A 14929-nucleotide genomic window follows, 5' to 3' on the forward strand; every position below is an offset into this window, starting at 1 on the left:
TTGAAGTAAAACAGTAATTTAAAAAATTAGTTGCAGGGGGGCTTGGGTTAAGCATCTGCCTTATAGCTCGGGTCATGATCCCAGGGTCCTGGGAATGAGCCCTGCATCAGGCTCCCTGCTCAGCAAGGAGTCTGCTTCTCCCTCTCTCTCTGCTGCTCCCCCTGCTTGTGTGTGTGTGTGTGTGTGTGTGTGTGTGTACCTTCTCTCTTTCTCTGTCAAATAAATAAATAAAATCTTAAAAAAAATAAAATAAAAAGTAGCTATAGGTGATGTCAAAATACAGCATAAGTTATAAATTCAGTACACATTGTGCCTGAACCAGGCAACAATGATGTCGTTTTTAGGGAGGAGGCGGGGGGGTAAGGTGGCCAGTGAACCATCTCTCTTTCAGACAGCAGCTTGGAGACTGTCCTGGAAGAGCCAAAAAGCCTCCTAGAGTCAGCTAGGAGGACAATGAAATACTGGAGGCACGGATGGTGTGGCTGAGGTTGAGCCTGTTGGTTTATTCCTGATCTTTCCCTGCATTACTTTGCACAAAGGGGATCCTAAAGGTTCTCCTGGCCTGTGAGGGGCTGAATCCAGAAGTAATTCTGAAACATGGAATTGAAAGATTTTTACACAACTGCTGCCCAGCAAATGTTAAAGGCAGACTTGGAATGAAGGTTAGAGTGAGATTTGATTATTTTCCAGGATACCAATGAATCATGAAATATTACTTAGAAACCGATGAAATCTTAAATCTGAACTAATGTGTTTTTTATGAATGTAAGTGGCCAATCTGAGCTTTAATATCAGATTTCCAAAGTGTCTCTCATTCTAACCTGTGTCCTGGCTGTCACTTTGCTACCCTGTCAGCTCCTCAAAGCTCCTTTCTTTCCTCCTTAGGCCTAAGACAAGCACCTGACGCTAGGGACATTCAGAAGAAGCACTTTTCAAGTCTCTGTTTGGAAAGTGTGAAACTGCCCTGCTCTCCTCTCCTCCCCTTCCAGCTGCTGCTGACCGTTGAGGAGTTACAGCATGACCACTCTGGTTCAGTGCAGAAGGACAAGACAAGGACGGGCTATTCCCAGTGTTACATTAGTACTGGGAAAGATTAGTCCTGGCTTTCCCAAAGTGGAACTGGGAATGTTTACCTGACTAAAAAGATGCTTCAATAAGAATGCTTCTCATTTTTTTTAAAGATTTATTTATTTATTTTAGGGAGAGAGAGATGTGAGTGTGCAGTAGGGGGTAGGAATGGAGGGAGGGCACAGGGAGAGGGAGAGAGAGAATCTCAAGCAGACTCCCCAGTGAGCAGGGAGACTGATGCAGGGCTCGATCTCTCCACCCTGAGATCATGACCTGAGCGGAAATCAAGAGTCAGATACTTCATCGACTGAGCCACCCAGGTGCCCCTCATCTGTTTTTTAAGTCTGAATGTAGAAAATGTTTTTACGTATATTAACTCGCTGAAACTCATATCAATTCTTTAAAATAGCATAGTAGGTACACTCCACCAACCCCTGCTTAATGAGCAACTATTTATAATTTGTAATAGAAAAATGGAGACTCAGAGAAGTTTTCCAAAACTGTACAGATTACTCTGGCATTCTCATTGAAAGCCAGGTCTTCTGGCTTTCCTCCTCACTCCATACCCGCCCCCGCCCCAGCTTGGTCTCAAACAGAAAAAGCCTGTAACAGCTAGGGCTTAGTGTCTACAGAACTAATAGAATCCTGTCGTAGTATGGGCCAAAGAGGATTTTGTGGCCTGGCCTGAGGTCTTAACAGCCACAGATAACATTGTTTCAATGGAAAAATCAATTCTAAATAGGAGCTTAATTCATCTGCAAATTGTGACAACTTGAGTATATATCTGTCTTTCTATATAAATGTATAATAGAGAAATGCTTTTTAATATAATAACTTACATGTATTGATTTTTTAAAAGTCACACACACATATTTCTATTTCTAGAGATCTTATGCTTTCTGGACATCTGTATCTGTATCTCAGAAGGATGTCATGAATTGGAAAGAGTTATTTGCACATTGTGAAAGGTCTTGAGGACCAGGTTCTATCAATTTGCTAACTATTAACCTATGTCTCCCTAGCTTCAGGGGGGGCATGTCAGGATCTTGAGAGTGGGGGATGGAAGGCTTTTTTGGACTATACTCCCAAAACTTGGAGAGTCTGATACATTCTCTTAAGCATGGTGTACCCTGCTCCAATTCTGGGAATTACTCTTGTAGTGAATCATTGTTATTAAGGTGTGTTTCATCCCTCAGGAGTGTTAGGGCATGGAAGAAGAATGATAACACTGCCACGATAAAATGGCTTTCCAGCAGGGAGGTAGCATGAAGCTTAGTGCATTATACTTGGTAAGTGTTTGTTGAATAAAAAATGAAGAATGAATAAATAGATGAAAGTTGTTTTGCTTTCAAAAGATTTATCTAGCAGTAGTGTGCAGAATGGTTTGGAGGAAAGAAATAGAGTTAGAGAGACTATTCAAGAGTGTTGGCAGAAGGAGCTAATGTTTTGTGAAAAGAAGGAAAGATGAAGATATGGGAAATATACTAAAGAAGGCAACAGAGCCTGATGAGAAGAAAAGAGAGAGGTCCAAGGTGAGAATTCCTGTTATAGGTGAGAGGGAATGCCACCCTTGGGTATCTTTAAATATTTTGAGTTTAAAGTGACAATGCGAGATATAACTGGAAATCCCAGTTAGAAATTCCTGGTATTGCCATATGCAAGAAGACAAATTCAGTAATCTAAACCTTAGGAAATTTACCTTCTTTGAAAATGTGCCACTGACAAATGTTATAATGGCTGGTACCTTGGGATAGTCCATTTATTCATTTATTCAACAAATTTTTATTGCTATGCTCATTCCTACCTCAGAGGTTTTGTACTTTTGTTCTCTCTGCTTGTAATGCCCTTCCCTTAGAAATTTGCATGATTCGCTTCTTCATTCTCTGGTCAGGTGTCATCTCTTCAGACAGGACTTAGTGACTAACCAGTTATTTTTTTAATCTTTTTAAAATATTTTATTTATTTATTAGAGAGAGAGAGAGGCAGAGATGCAGGCAGAGGGAGAAGCAGGCTCCATGCAGGGAGCCCGACGTGGGACTCGATCCCCGGTCTCCAGGATCACACCCTGGGCTGAAGGCGGCGCTAAACCACTGAGCCACCCCGGGCGGCCCGACTAACCAGTTATTCTCTCATCCTTTACCCTGCTTCATTTTTTTCTCCATTGCACTTGCCTCTGCTTAAAAATGTTATATTTAGGGACTCCTGGGTGGCTCAGCGGTTGAGCATCTGCCTTTGGTTGAGAGCGTGATCCCAGTTCTGGGATCGAGTCCCACATCAGGCTCCCTGCATGGAGCCTGCTTCTCCCTCTGCCTGGGTCTCTGCCTCTCTCTGTGTGTCTTTCATGAATAAATAAATAAAATCTTTTAAAAATATTATATTTATGTTGGTGTATCTTATTGTCTGTCTCCCTTGCTGGAATGTAAATTCTTTGAGAACAGGAGTTTTGCTATTTTATTTACTGCTGTATTCTAAGGCTTATACTGAACACTTAACTCAGAAATCTGGCCGTTGCTGATTGGATTAAGGAAAGGTGTATAACTTGAGATGGAGGGGGAAGCAATGATTTGTTTTGGCTCATTAAACATCTGCAGAATGTGAACTAAGAGATACAAAACACATAGATGATTAAAGTTGAAAGTCCTACCAAGTTCAGGCTACATCCTGTCATGGTAAATTGAAACCACTTCCATGCAGGAGTTATGGCAGGGCAGAGGAAGAAGCTGGTATCTGGAGAGAAGGATGGAACAGATGTGAAGTGAGAAGCCAAGAGAGGATCTTTGGACCCCAGGGGATGGAAGGGAAGGTAGTAGCTGCCCCAGCACTTTCCAGGAGTGCAGGCTAGCCGGACCTCCTGCAATTCAGTTCCTGATCATGTTTTGTAGTTTCCAGCACAAACCCCTCACTTTTGAGCTCCTTAGAGTTTCTGTTTCTTACAACTACATACCCTGACAGCAATAGAGATATCCAACAGAACTTTCAATGAAGATAGAAGATGTTGTCTATCTGTGCTGTCAAATTCAGTAGCCACTACCTACATGTGCCACTGAGCCCTTAGAGCACCTGAGAAACTGACTTTCAAATTTTACATCATTTTAATTAAAACTTCAGTATCCATACAGAGCCAGCAGCTATCTTACTGGACAGCACAGCTCTAGGATTATTACCACAAGGGCTCAAAGACAAAAAGCACAAAAGATAATGAAAGGGCCGAAACCCCCGCCCCCAGAAACAACCTTGATGATGTCCCAGAACTCAAGCAGAGTGTTCCACAGGACCAAAAACTAAAGAATGTTAAAGAGAACAAGTCTGGTAAAGACCCATTAGTTATTGATTTTTTTTGTGGGAAATAACTTGGATTCAAACAAGGGGCTAAACAAATGAAATGTAGTGGGTAATTTGCCTTTGGATAAACAAATAATTAAATTATTGCCAATAAAATAATGAAAAATTATTAATGACTTGGGAAGATGCTTATAATATGCAAGTTAAAAATCATAAAATAGCACGATTCCCAATTTTATAATATATACATATGTCTAGATCCTTGGATTGTGGGTTTGTGTGTGATTTTTATTTTACTCTTTGGCATTTTTTTATTATTGTGATTATCCACAAAGAACATACCTTTTTTAATAATTAGAAAGAAGGAGCAAAGGATATGCCTAACACAATAAAATGGACACATCTTTTCAAGTTGCATTATAAACCAAAGTGATAGTAAATATACCTACTACAATAATTAACCACTCCGCCTTGCTAAAGTTAGTAAAAGTCGTTCACGTTTGCCTCTCCACACTTTGAGACATATACTTTCAGGTATCTTTAAGGTTTCTAATCGCAATTATAGATATGGTGGCCAAACAGCAGAAATTGTTGGATCTTCTTAGAAGGCAGAAAGAAGGTCTTTTCTGTGATGGATTAACCTAGATTCCCCACAGTCAAAAGAATAGGACATAGACGAAAAGCTGTTTGGAATCCTTCTCTTGCCTTGTCAGGCTGGATTTCTAGGATGCTTTAACTTAAAGCCAAAGCCGTATTTTAGGGGCCACTAGATGGCTCTCTGTGCCTGCGACCAAGTGAAGGCACACTGGATTAACTCAGGCATGGATTTATTATTCATTTTCAGGTATACATTGAAGCATTTTTTTTAAGTGTGTAACACAGTGTGTGAGGTGACTCAAATTAATTTCTTGTATAGCATCAAAACAATGACAGCTCTCCATCTGAACCTATTGAATTCACAATAGACAGAAGCAAATTCTTTGTTTAATGGAATCCCCACTTAACTACCTCTGGTTGGGACTGAACAAATAGAATTCCGCAATAGCCAGATTGTGATTCTGTTACATGAAGACATGCTGAGCATCTCACTTTGCTTTATGGGAATAAATTTTTAACGTTTTTAATCTGGAGAGTATTAACCCAATTGTTGCTTGGCTTTGAGTTGAGGCTTTCCATACAAAAAACACCAATAAATTGTATGCAGGTTTTGCAACTATCAAAGTGCTTGACGCTGAAAGTTCTGCTAATGACCACCCCTAGCTGAGAAGAGATAGTGGCAACCCATTTCCAAGCCATTCTTAGGAATGGTACTGAAAGATCCAGACTGAGCCATTGTTCGGAACTGTACAGACTCAGTCACTTGCAAAATGTTGAAAATATAAAGCTAGATTGCAAATACAAAGGAAACTACCACCTTTTAATATAGAAATACCATCAACTCAGAGTGCCCAAGATTCAGAAAGTCCTGTCAACTCTGAGTTTTTAGAAAATTAAAAAAAAAAAAAAAAAAAAAAAAAAGGATTTTCCTTTCTCTTATCCTTTGACAGCAATGCCTAGTTGGACCGACAAGAGGGCTTTCTTTAATTGTACCCAATGGTTTTTGAAAATTTTAAACAAAGAGCCTCAAGAGAATAAAATACATCAATATGTTACTCAAGGTCATCTGTGGACACCCATGGTGAGTAGTGCATATATATGCATTACTTTTATAATCAGAACAGCAATATGCATGTAAAAGGTCCCTTAAAATTGTATGCATCAAACAGTTTTGATACAGTCAGTATTCAATAAAATACAGTTTGCCTCATGGGTATCCTTTTTCTGTAAATCTTAGTGTATAATAGTGTTATTGTCACTAAACTTTTGAGCTAATATATGCCACAAGTCAGTTACATTAATATATATAAAGCTTATATGGAACAGGGGAAATTTGTAAACCTTGAATCCATGCCAAATTAAGACTCTACTCTTAACAACCTTATTTCCCCCAAGAAGTCTAAAATATCAACTGGCTCATGGTTCTACTGTTCCTTAAGTATAATTTCTGGGAGGTTCCTAGGGGAAATTAGAGTAGTAGATAAGGCAAGAATTATGAGTTCCTCACACCAATGAATAGAAATGAACATTATTTTTTACCTCTAATGTAACTAATCCAAAGATCCTATCATTCAGAACCAGTAGAAAGATGCAAGTAGTTGAAAACAGACCTCAAAGTTCACTTTTTTGCTAACCAACTTTACATACACCTAAACTTCAGTGAATGGAACTCTTAAGTGAGGTTTTAAAACAGCAGATTTCTTTGTTTTTCTTAGGGTTGGCCTACTGGAACTGGATCTCCTAAGCTTGAATGTCCTATGCATATAGAGGGGCATTGGGTTGGCTCAGTCACATGAGCATCAACCTCTTGGTTTTGACTCAGATCATGATCTCTGGGTTGTGAGATTGAGCCCCAGGGTCAGCTCCATGCTCAGCAGGAGTCTTCTTGAGATTCAGTCCCTCTCCTTCTGACTCTCTCCCCTCTATTCATACTCTCTCTCTCTCTCTCTCTCTGGAATAAATAAATCTTAAAGAAAAAAAAAAGAAAATGGATATAGAAATACTCTGGAGAGCAACCCAGAATATTTGAGTTCTTATCCAGATAATTTTAGTTTTGTCACATCAACAATTTATATTAAAAGAATGACCATTATCATAATAAGAACACATAGTGTTCTAAGGTACTATACTTAGAACTTTGCATACATGGTGTCATCCTCACCACAACTTTAGGAGATCGTCATATTTTATGGATCAAGAAATTGAGATATATTTCCCCAGGTAAGATGTCTAGAAAGTTGTAAACCTAAGGTTCAAATATAGGTCTGTATTTAAAAAAATCTCCTAATTCCTACTTTGTATTTCTCTCCTTTATGTTACTATTGTCTCATTTGCAAAATAAAGGTAATACATACTATTTGTCTTGCTCACCTCACAAAGTTAACTATGAGGATAAAATGAAAAAAAAATAGATGTGAAAGGACTTTGTTAAATCTAACTTACTCTACAATTTATTTTCCTATAATCTATACTTTCATATTGAAGTATCAAAGCATTGGTGAAGAAATGTGAAGCTAACTCATCATTTTTCTCTTAACATTTTTATTCATATAGGTAATACATACTTTTTTTTTTTTTTTTTTTAAAAAAAGCACATCGGGATGCCTGGGTGGCTCAGCGGCTCAGCGGTTGAACATCTGCCTTTGGCTCAGGGCATGATCCTGGAGTCCCGGGATTGAGTCCCACATTGGGCTCCCTGCATGGAGCCTTCTCCCTCTGCCTGTGTCTCTGCCTCTCTCTCTCTCTGTGTCTCTCATGAATAAATAAATAAATAAACAAACAAATAAATACAATCCTAAAATTATAAAATAAATTTAAAAAGTCTTAAAAATTAAAAAAAGCACAGATAGGGAAAAAATGGGCTCTATTACCATTTTTATAAATAAAATCCAAGACTTCGTATTTTCCAGGATCAAGGTCATACTTTATATACGTTATATAAAATTTTTTCTATATCTCTGTCAATATATTTTCATTTGAATGGGTATTAGAACTCCATTGTAAAGATCTACCATGATTCATTTAAGTCAATTCCTATTATTGGTTATTTAGTATGAAATATGCGTTTAACAATCAAACTTGTAGATATCTCTCTTATTTATTTTCCTTTCTTACTTAATTCAAAAGCAGTGATGGATCCAGTTTGTTCTTGGATTGTAGGCTAACAAATACACTGAATTTAGAAGGAGCTAATAGTCTGTTTTTCTTCTTGATGACTTCTCACTTCTCAGAATGCATAGGTCTCTCTAGTACTCTGTATGTTGTATGTATTGTTTTCTACCTCATAGGACTGTTTGAAGGATTCTGTGAACACATTTGTGAAGAAGGCCTGAAAAAGCACAAATGCTGTAAAAACATATATGATGGAGTATTTTCCTAAATCTATGACTCAAATGAAAAACAATGGCGCATAATTCAACCTGACTGAAAAAGAAGGCATTCTGTTTAATTCTTCACCACTTGAATCTTTGAAGGCTCATCTCTACCAGTAGACTATTCCTGGCCAACCAGATACTAGCTTTTCAGCGTCAGTATTTAGTCCAGTTGACACAATACCAGAGTAGGTCTGTATAATCAATCTTCTCCCTCAATGCAGGAGATCATGGTGTCCCCTTGAAAGTGACTGAATCTTACACTTTCAGAAGGAGACCTGAAAATGTGGCTGAAGTTTTAGATTGGGTCAAGGGGAGGGATGTGGCGAGAGAGGTAAGTTACTCCTTGTTTATCTTTTCCCCATTGTTTTTTTCTCCCATGATCCCATAAAGAAAAGATCTGAGAAAGACAAACAAGTGGCTTAAAGATTTCCATTAGTTTGTTATTCGTGCATTCATTCAAAAAACAATGTGGCAGATGCTGAGATGTCCTTTCTTCTTTCTTGCTTAGTTTTATAGATTCAGCATCACATTTCTGGTGTTGTACACTTCCTTTACTTTTCTGTGTATGTGAGTGGCAGTAGCTAGAGTAGTCAAGACAAAAGACAATGAGATTCTCATCTCTACATTTAGTGATGTCACCAAAATGCACAATACCTTGCTATGAGAGCCCCTGCAAAATTATCTACAGCAATGGTACCCAAAGTAGCTGGTGTGCAACTCTTTGTCATCTGTCCATGAGATAAGGAGCTTGTGCCAGTATGAACCAACACATTGCTTTTTTCTTCAAGAAAACTTGCTGTGAAAATAATATCAGATGAGCCAATGTACTTAGTGATATAATAGGTGAAGAGTCCATACTTTCATGAATAGTCTATTACTGTTAAGTTTGCTTATAGGAAAAACTTATAACCAATGTGAGAGATCAACATTTCTGAAAAACCTTGGGCATCTTATTGAGGCTTCTATGGCAATACCCAAGGCTCTAGATAGTGTTAGATGTGTAATAGGTAAAAATTTTCCATCGTTATAGAAATAGTACCTATGGCACATATCCCAGTTTGGGGCAAGTGCACAATGTACTTAGAAGCCTAGTTCTTTTTGTTTTTTGTTTTTTCCTTTTTGTGGGGAAGGCTAAACCTACTTACATTTTTTTTTTCTAAAGAGAAAGAAAATAAGGGAGTAGAGAAAAAGGTGGATGATGAAGACATGTTACACCGTGAATCACATTCCAATTTGATTGGTAACTACTAATAAGAATTAGTGAAGAATTAAGACTTGGATGATTCTTATCAGACAAACACTTCTCTACCAGTTGTTTGGCTAGCATTATAAATTTTCCCAAAGTACTTCAATCTCTTATTTGATGTAAAAAACAACTCTGTCAGATGGGTAATTACCTTCTTTTGAATTATAAGCATAGATGTTCAGAGACAGAGGCACTTGACAAGATTACATGGCCAGTAAGAGGCAGAGGAAACCTGAGAACCTTTTGATTGTTGTTTAATATACCTTCCTTTATATTGTGCCCTTTTAACCAACACTATTGGAATTTGACTGGAAGTTTTCTTGAAATAAAATCTAATGACACAAAATCCATTGTGAATTCTACACCACCAAAAGATAAAACATTAAGGAATTAGACAATGAAACTGGCCTTCAGAGAACTCAGATACTTAGTTCAGTTGATTCAATCATAAATTAATTCCAAGATGGAATAGTCAAAGAAGGTCAAGACCAAATATTCTGTATGACTATACTGTGGTAGGCACAAAGAAAGTGAGTGAGACAGATTAATTACCAGTGAATGTATATGGTAATCTTTTCTTTTTTTTTTTTTTTTTGGTAATCTTTTCTGATCTATTTATCTGGAAAAAAATTTTTTAAGTATTGTAAAGGAAAAAAAAATCCCCAAATTGAAAATAAAAACTTCCAAATTAATCCCAAGTCTCCGTTCCTCAAGAGGAATCTGTAAAAGATCACTTCCAAGAAAAGTTTTGTATCACTTGACATTTAATTTGAAATCATTTATCTTCAAGTCAGCAACAATTAGGTGCTACTACCAGCCATTCATCATGAAGTGTAGAAGAAATATATTTCCCCCAGAGGACAGAAAACAGTGCTTTGCATGAAGCAAGTCAAGGAAAACCAATACAGTTGAGAGCAGATACTTTAAAAATAAATGTCCTTTACTTGTCCCCTAATGACTCACCTAAGTCATATATAGTAGTCCCTCCTTATCCATGGGGGCTACGTTCCAAGACCCCCAGTGAATGCCTGAAACCATGGATAGAACCTATACTATAAATACTGTGGGGTTTTTTCTACACATACATACCTATGATAAAGTTTAATTTATAAATTAGGCACAGTAAGAGATTAACAACAATTATAACAATATGCTATAATAAAAATTATGTGAATGTGGCCTCTTTCAAGCTATCTTATTCTTTTGCACTCACCTTCTTCTTGTGATGATGTGAGATAATAAAATACGTATGTGATAAGATGAAGTGAGGAGAAAGACGTAGGCATTATGATTCAGCGGGAAGCTACTATTGACCTTTTGATACTATGTCGGCAAAGGAGAAATCATCTGCTTCTGGACCATGATTCATAGCAGAAAGCAAAACCTTGGCTAAAGGAGCACTACTGGTATCCCCAACTTTCTGAAACTCCTCATTATGCCACTTTGCTTTCATAAAAATGAAAATCCCCTTCTGAATTTTTTCCATTAGGGAAAACAGGTACTAATGTAGGTCTTTCCTCAAACTGAAGTGGCATTACACTAACTTCTGGAAAGAGGGGGGGATACTCTTCACTTTATGCCAGTTTGGCTTACAAAAGGTTTCATAGGAATGCTTTTCTTTCAGATAGTGGGGGAAGCCTGTACCTTAGTGGTATTACTGTTCTGGTCCCTCTATCATACAGAAGTGGTGCTGTGTTAGCCAAACTAATAAATAGACTTCAGTGCTTATCCTTGTGCTGTCAGAGAAAAGGGACCATCTAAAACACTTAGATATCCATGGGAATAAACATATTAATTAGCATACAATGGTTAATGAGACAGGCAAACTATGGTTGGTATGTTCAACTGGAGTTGAAAATAGTAATACAGTCACTTTTTGTTTTTTACTTATTTTTTAAAATATTTATGTATTTAAGAGAGAGAGAGAGAGAGAGCAGCCCAGGTGGCTCAGCAGTTTAGCACTGCCTTCAGCCCAGGGCATGATCCTGGAGACCCAGGATCGAGTTCCACATCGGGCCCCCTGCATGGAGCCTGCTTCTCCCTCTGCCTGTGTCTCTGCCTTTCTCTCTCTCTGTGTGTCTCTCATGAATAAATAAATAAAATCTTTCAAAAGAGAGAGAGAGAGAGAGAGCACGCACATGACCTGGAGGAGGGGCAGAGGGAGAGGGAGAAGGAGAGAAGAAGATTCCTCACTGAGCAGGGAGCCTATGTGGAGCTCAGTCTCAGGACCCTAAGATCATACATGACCTGAGGTGAAATCAAGAGTCCACTGCTCAACTGACTGAGCCACCCTGGAGCCCTGAGTCAGTTTTTGATTGTATGGGTTTGGACCTAAGCCAATTATATTACTCCATTAACTCTGCCTAATGGGCCAATATAGAATTAACATGAGATATTCATTTTAGAAATAAATCTGTATCTGTCACTAACTCAACGGGCAAATTTTGAGGAGTCAACTTTGGAGAAACAATATAAGAACCCTAGAAGAGAGGATAGTATGGGGATGGAAGAGAAAGAAAGAACAATTATGGGAACTTCATATAACTTAAATGTAACTGGGGATCCCTGGGTGACTCAGTGGTTTGGCACCTGCCTTTGGCCCAGGCTGTGACCCTGGAGTCTGGGGATCAAGTCCCATGTCAGGCTCCCTACGTGGAGCCTGCTTCTCCCTCTGCCTGTGTCTCTGCCTCTCTCTCTCTGTGTCTCTCGTGAATAAATAAATAAAACCTTTAAAAAAACCTTAAATGTAACTGGATCCATATGCAGCATCATTATTTGAAGGTCACAGGAATAGAATTTAGAACTAAGAAATTATCATTTTAATAAATGAGTGAGCCTCAAGTGGAGGTCTGGTGTGTAGTAAAATCAGAATTTTTAGATGGGAACAGGCTTTGATCCTATCTTTGTATGAAGCTTTTATTATGTAGTAATAATACATATCACTAAACTACCACTAGTAGTAAGAAAATAAACTACCACTAAAAGTGGGTAGCTTATTATCTTACTTAAAATGGATTTCCCTGCTTGAAGAAAGTTGGTTCCTCACAAGCTGATGACCTTACGTGTTTATTTAGTGAAAGAAACTATTTCAGTGGTATCACTTTCCATTCATGAACTGTGACAGGATGTTATCAAAACCACTATTTATTAATTAAATGTTTCATATCAAGGAAATTATCAACCCAAAAGAAAGTGAGAAAACTGTTGCCACTAAAGCTCCAAGCAATTTTGATTTGTCTGAATAAGACATAATTTTATTTTACTTGGTTGTGTAGACAAGTCCACTTCCTTCTGGAATTCTTTATTCAGGCATGGGCCCAATCTATTAGGTCACTGGGCAGTAGAATCCAATGAGAACAGTGGCTAAATTAAGTCAATTTTATTTATTTATTTATTTATTTATTTATTTATTTATTTATCTATCTTAAAATACAAAATGACTCTTACATTCTTTGATATTTTGAAAGTTGTTCCTTTTTTTTCAGTCACAACAGTGTTGGGAGAAAGGTCTACTCTTTAGTAGAAGCAAAGGAAAGATTAGTTATTATTTTTGCTGAAAGGGGATTATGGTCATATCCTAAAATTATATGTTATAGTGACTTGGCATTAAGTTGGACATTCTTAATATAGAACATTATAGAATGACATTTAAATGATATACTAAAAATGAGACAAGTTAGATATGTTTGAATTTAAAATACAAAGATAAATGAAAGAACATGTCAGTTGGGCAAACGAGAGCTGAATTAATACAATCATCTCTCTGTGTGCCATGAAAATAACAGTGACAACAGTGATTTAAAATACATTTCTGAATTGAAGTACAGAAGTAAATGTGCTTGGCGGAGTGTTCATTTTACTGTCAGCTTGTAAGGGTTGTCCCTGGAAGACTGTTCCCACAGTGGTCCTAAAGCTGTGAAGCTGTCTGATTCTAGATGCTGCTTCATCGTTTTCTCTGGTCCCCTTGTTGTAATGTGCTGTGTACTGCACAAATCCATCATGGAACACGATTTCCTTTCTAACTAAGGAACACTAATTTGGGGAAAATTCTTGCTATTTAAGATCTGCCAAACAATCTACAAATGGAAAGGAGTCTAGAGACCGTGAACACTATTGGCAACTTATGAAGTATTAGGTAATAAAGAAGCAATGATGAGAAGCACGTGATGCTGACTCTTGCATTTCGTTCAATCTGATTCTGCATATATATTAATAATGATGCACCCTATGGATGCAATTTCATGTTTATAACACTTTGGCCATTGGCAGCATTGTGCACCTGTGTTTTCCCTGCCTTCCCATCTGCTGCCTACAGTCATTCAGATTCAGGTGACGGAAATGTTTTAGATAAAAGTTAATTAGCCTGCACTCTGCAGATCAAATCTCTATAGTTCAGCATTAAATAGCAATCTTCAGGGTAACTGCTGAAAGTAGCGAGTGCCCAGCCTGCCTAAGATTAAAAATGTAAGATTCATTTTTCTAGAAAAAGAGATCTTTAGTACTCTCTTGATATTTTATGCATAGATTCTATCAAACTTTTCACTTGTATTTGGCCTTACTCATTTTCGCTTTTATCTCTGTATATATATCAAAAGTGGAAGATATTAGAAATATTTTTTTCCAGCTAAAGGGATAGCAGAAGGATATGTAGAGTTAGAAATTCCCCAGTGTCTAGACTCTTTTATTAGTACACTGATCAAAACTTTCCTTAGTCCCTCAATCTTTATCATGGGGCCAACACCATTTGCCTAGTTTCATAAATACTGGCAAGTCTTAATGAAGCTTGATATTTTGATAAAAATAATGCACAAAATGCAGCAAAATCCTATTCCTGAAAGGACCCCACCCTCTCTTTAAATATCTATATCATTATTGTCATCAACAGTAAGTTCACAAATAGCTTTTTTTATTGAAAATATATTCAACTTCTTAACCCATAAGAAACAAAACCATTAGATTCTTCTTTCTTTATTCCCAGATAATTGAGACAGAAATGGGCTGAACACAGCAACTGCATACAGCCAGTCTAGTCTTTGAGCCCACATCACGCAGAAAGAAGATAGGGACAAAAAAAAAAAAAAAAAAAAAAAGAAAAGAAAAAGAAAAAAAAAAAAAAAGAAAATCCCAAATGAGTCCTCCCATCCGTTTTTACGCTATCAGATAATAATTCTAATGCATTGCAATGCCCAAGGGTAACTGACCGCCCTTCTTTACCTATTGCTTCTGTACTAGTGCAGATTTCCTATTTACTCATAGAAATTCAGGGATGTTTTCTTCCTTACACCACCGCCCAAGCCTCAGGCACACCTTGTAAAGAAGTCAGAGCTGATGCAGCTCTTCCCGCCACATGCTCAGTTCCTGT

General features: G+C 37.6%; 1 protein-coding gene across 2 annotated transcripts in view; it reads right to left on the bottom strand.

The window, feature by feature from the left end:
• Positions 1-14929, bottom strand: part of GRIN3A (glutamate ionotropic receptor NMDA type subunit 3A) — a 150285-nt gene that overhangs the window by 134079 nt on the left and 1277 nt on the right. The gene's annotated exons all lie outside the window — the stretch shown is intronic.

Source organism: Canis lupus, chromosome 11 (assembly GCF_003254725.2).
Source record: "Canis lupus dingo isolate Sandy chromosome 11, ASM325472v2, whole genome shotgun sequence".
NCBI classification, from domain to species: Eukaryota; Metazoa; Chordata; class Mammalia; order Carnivora; family Canidae; genus Canis; species Canis lupus.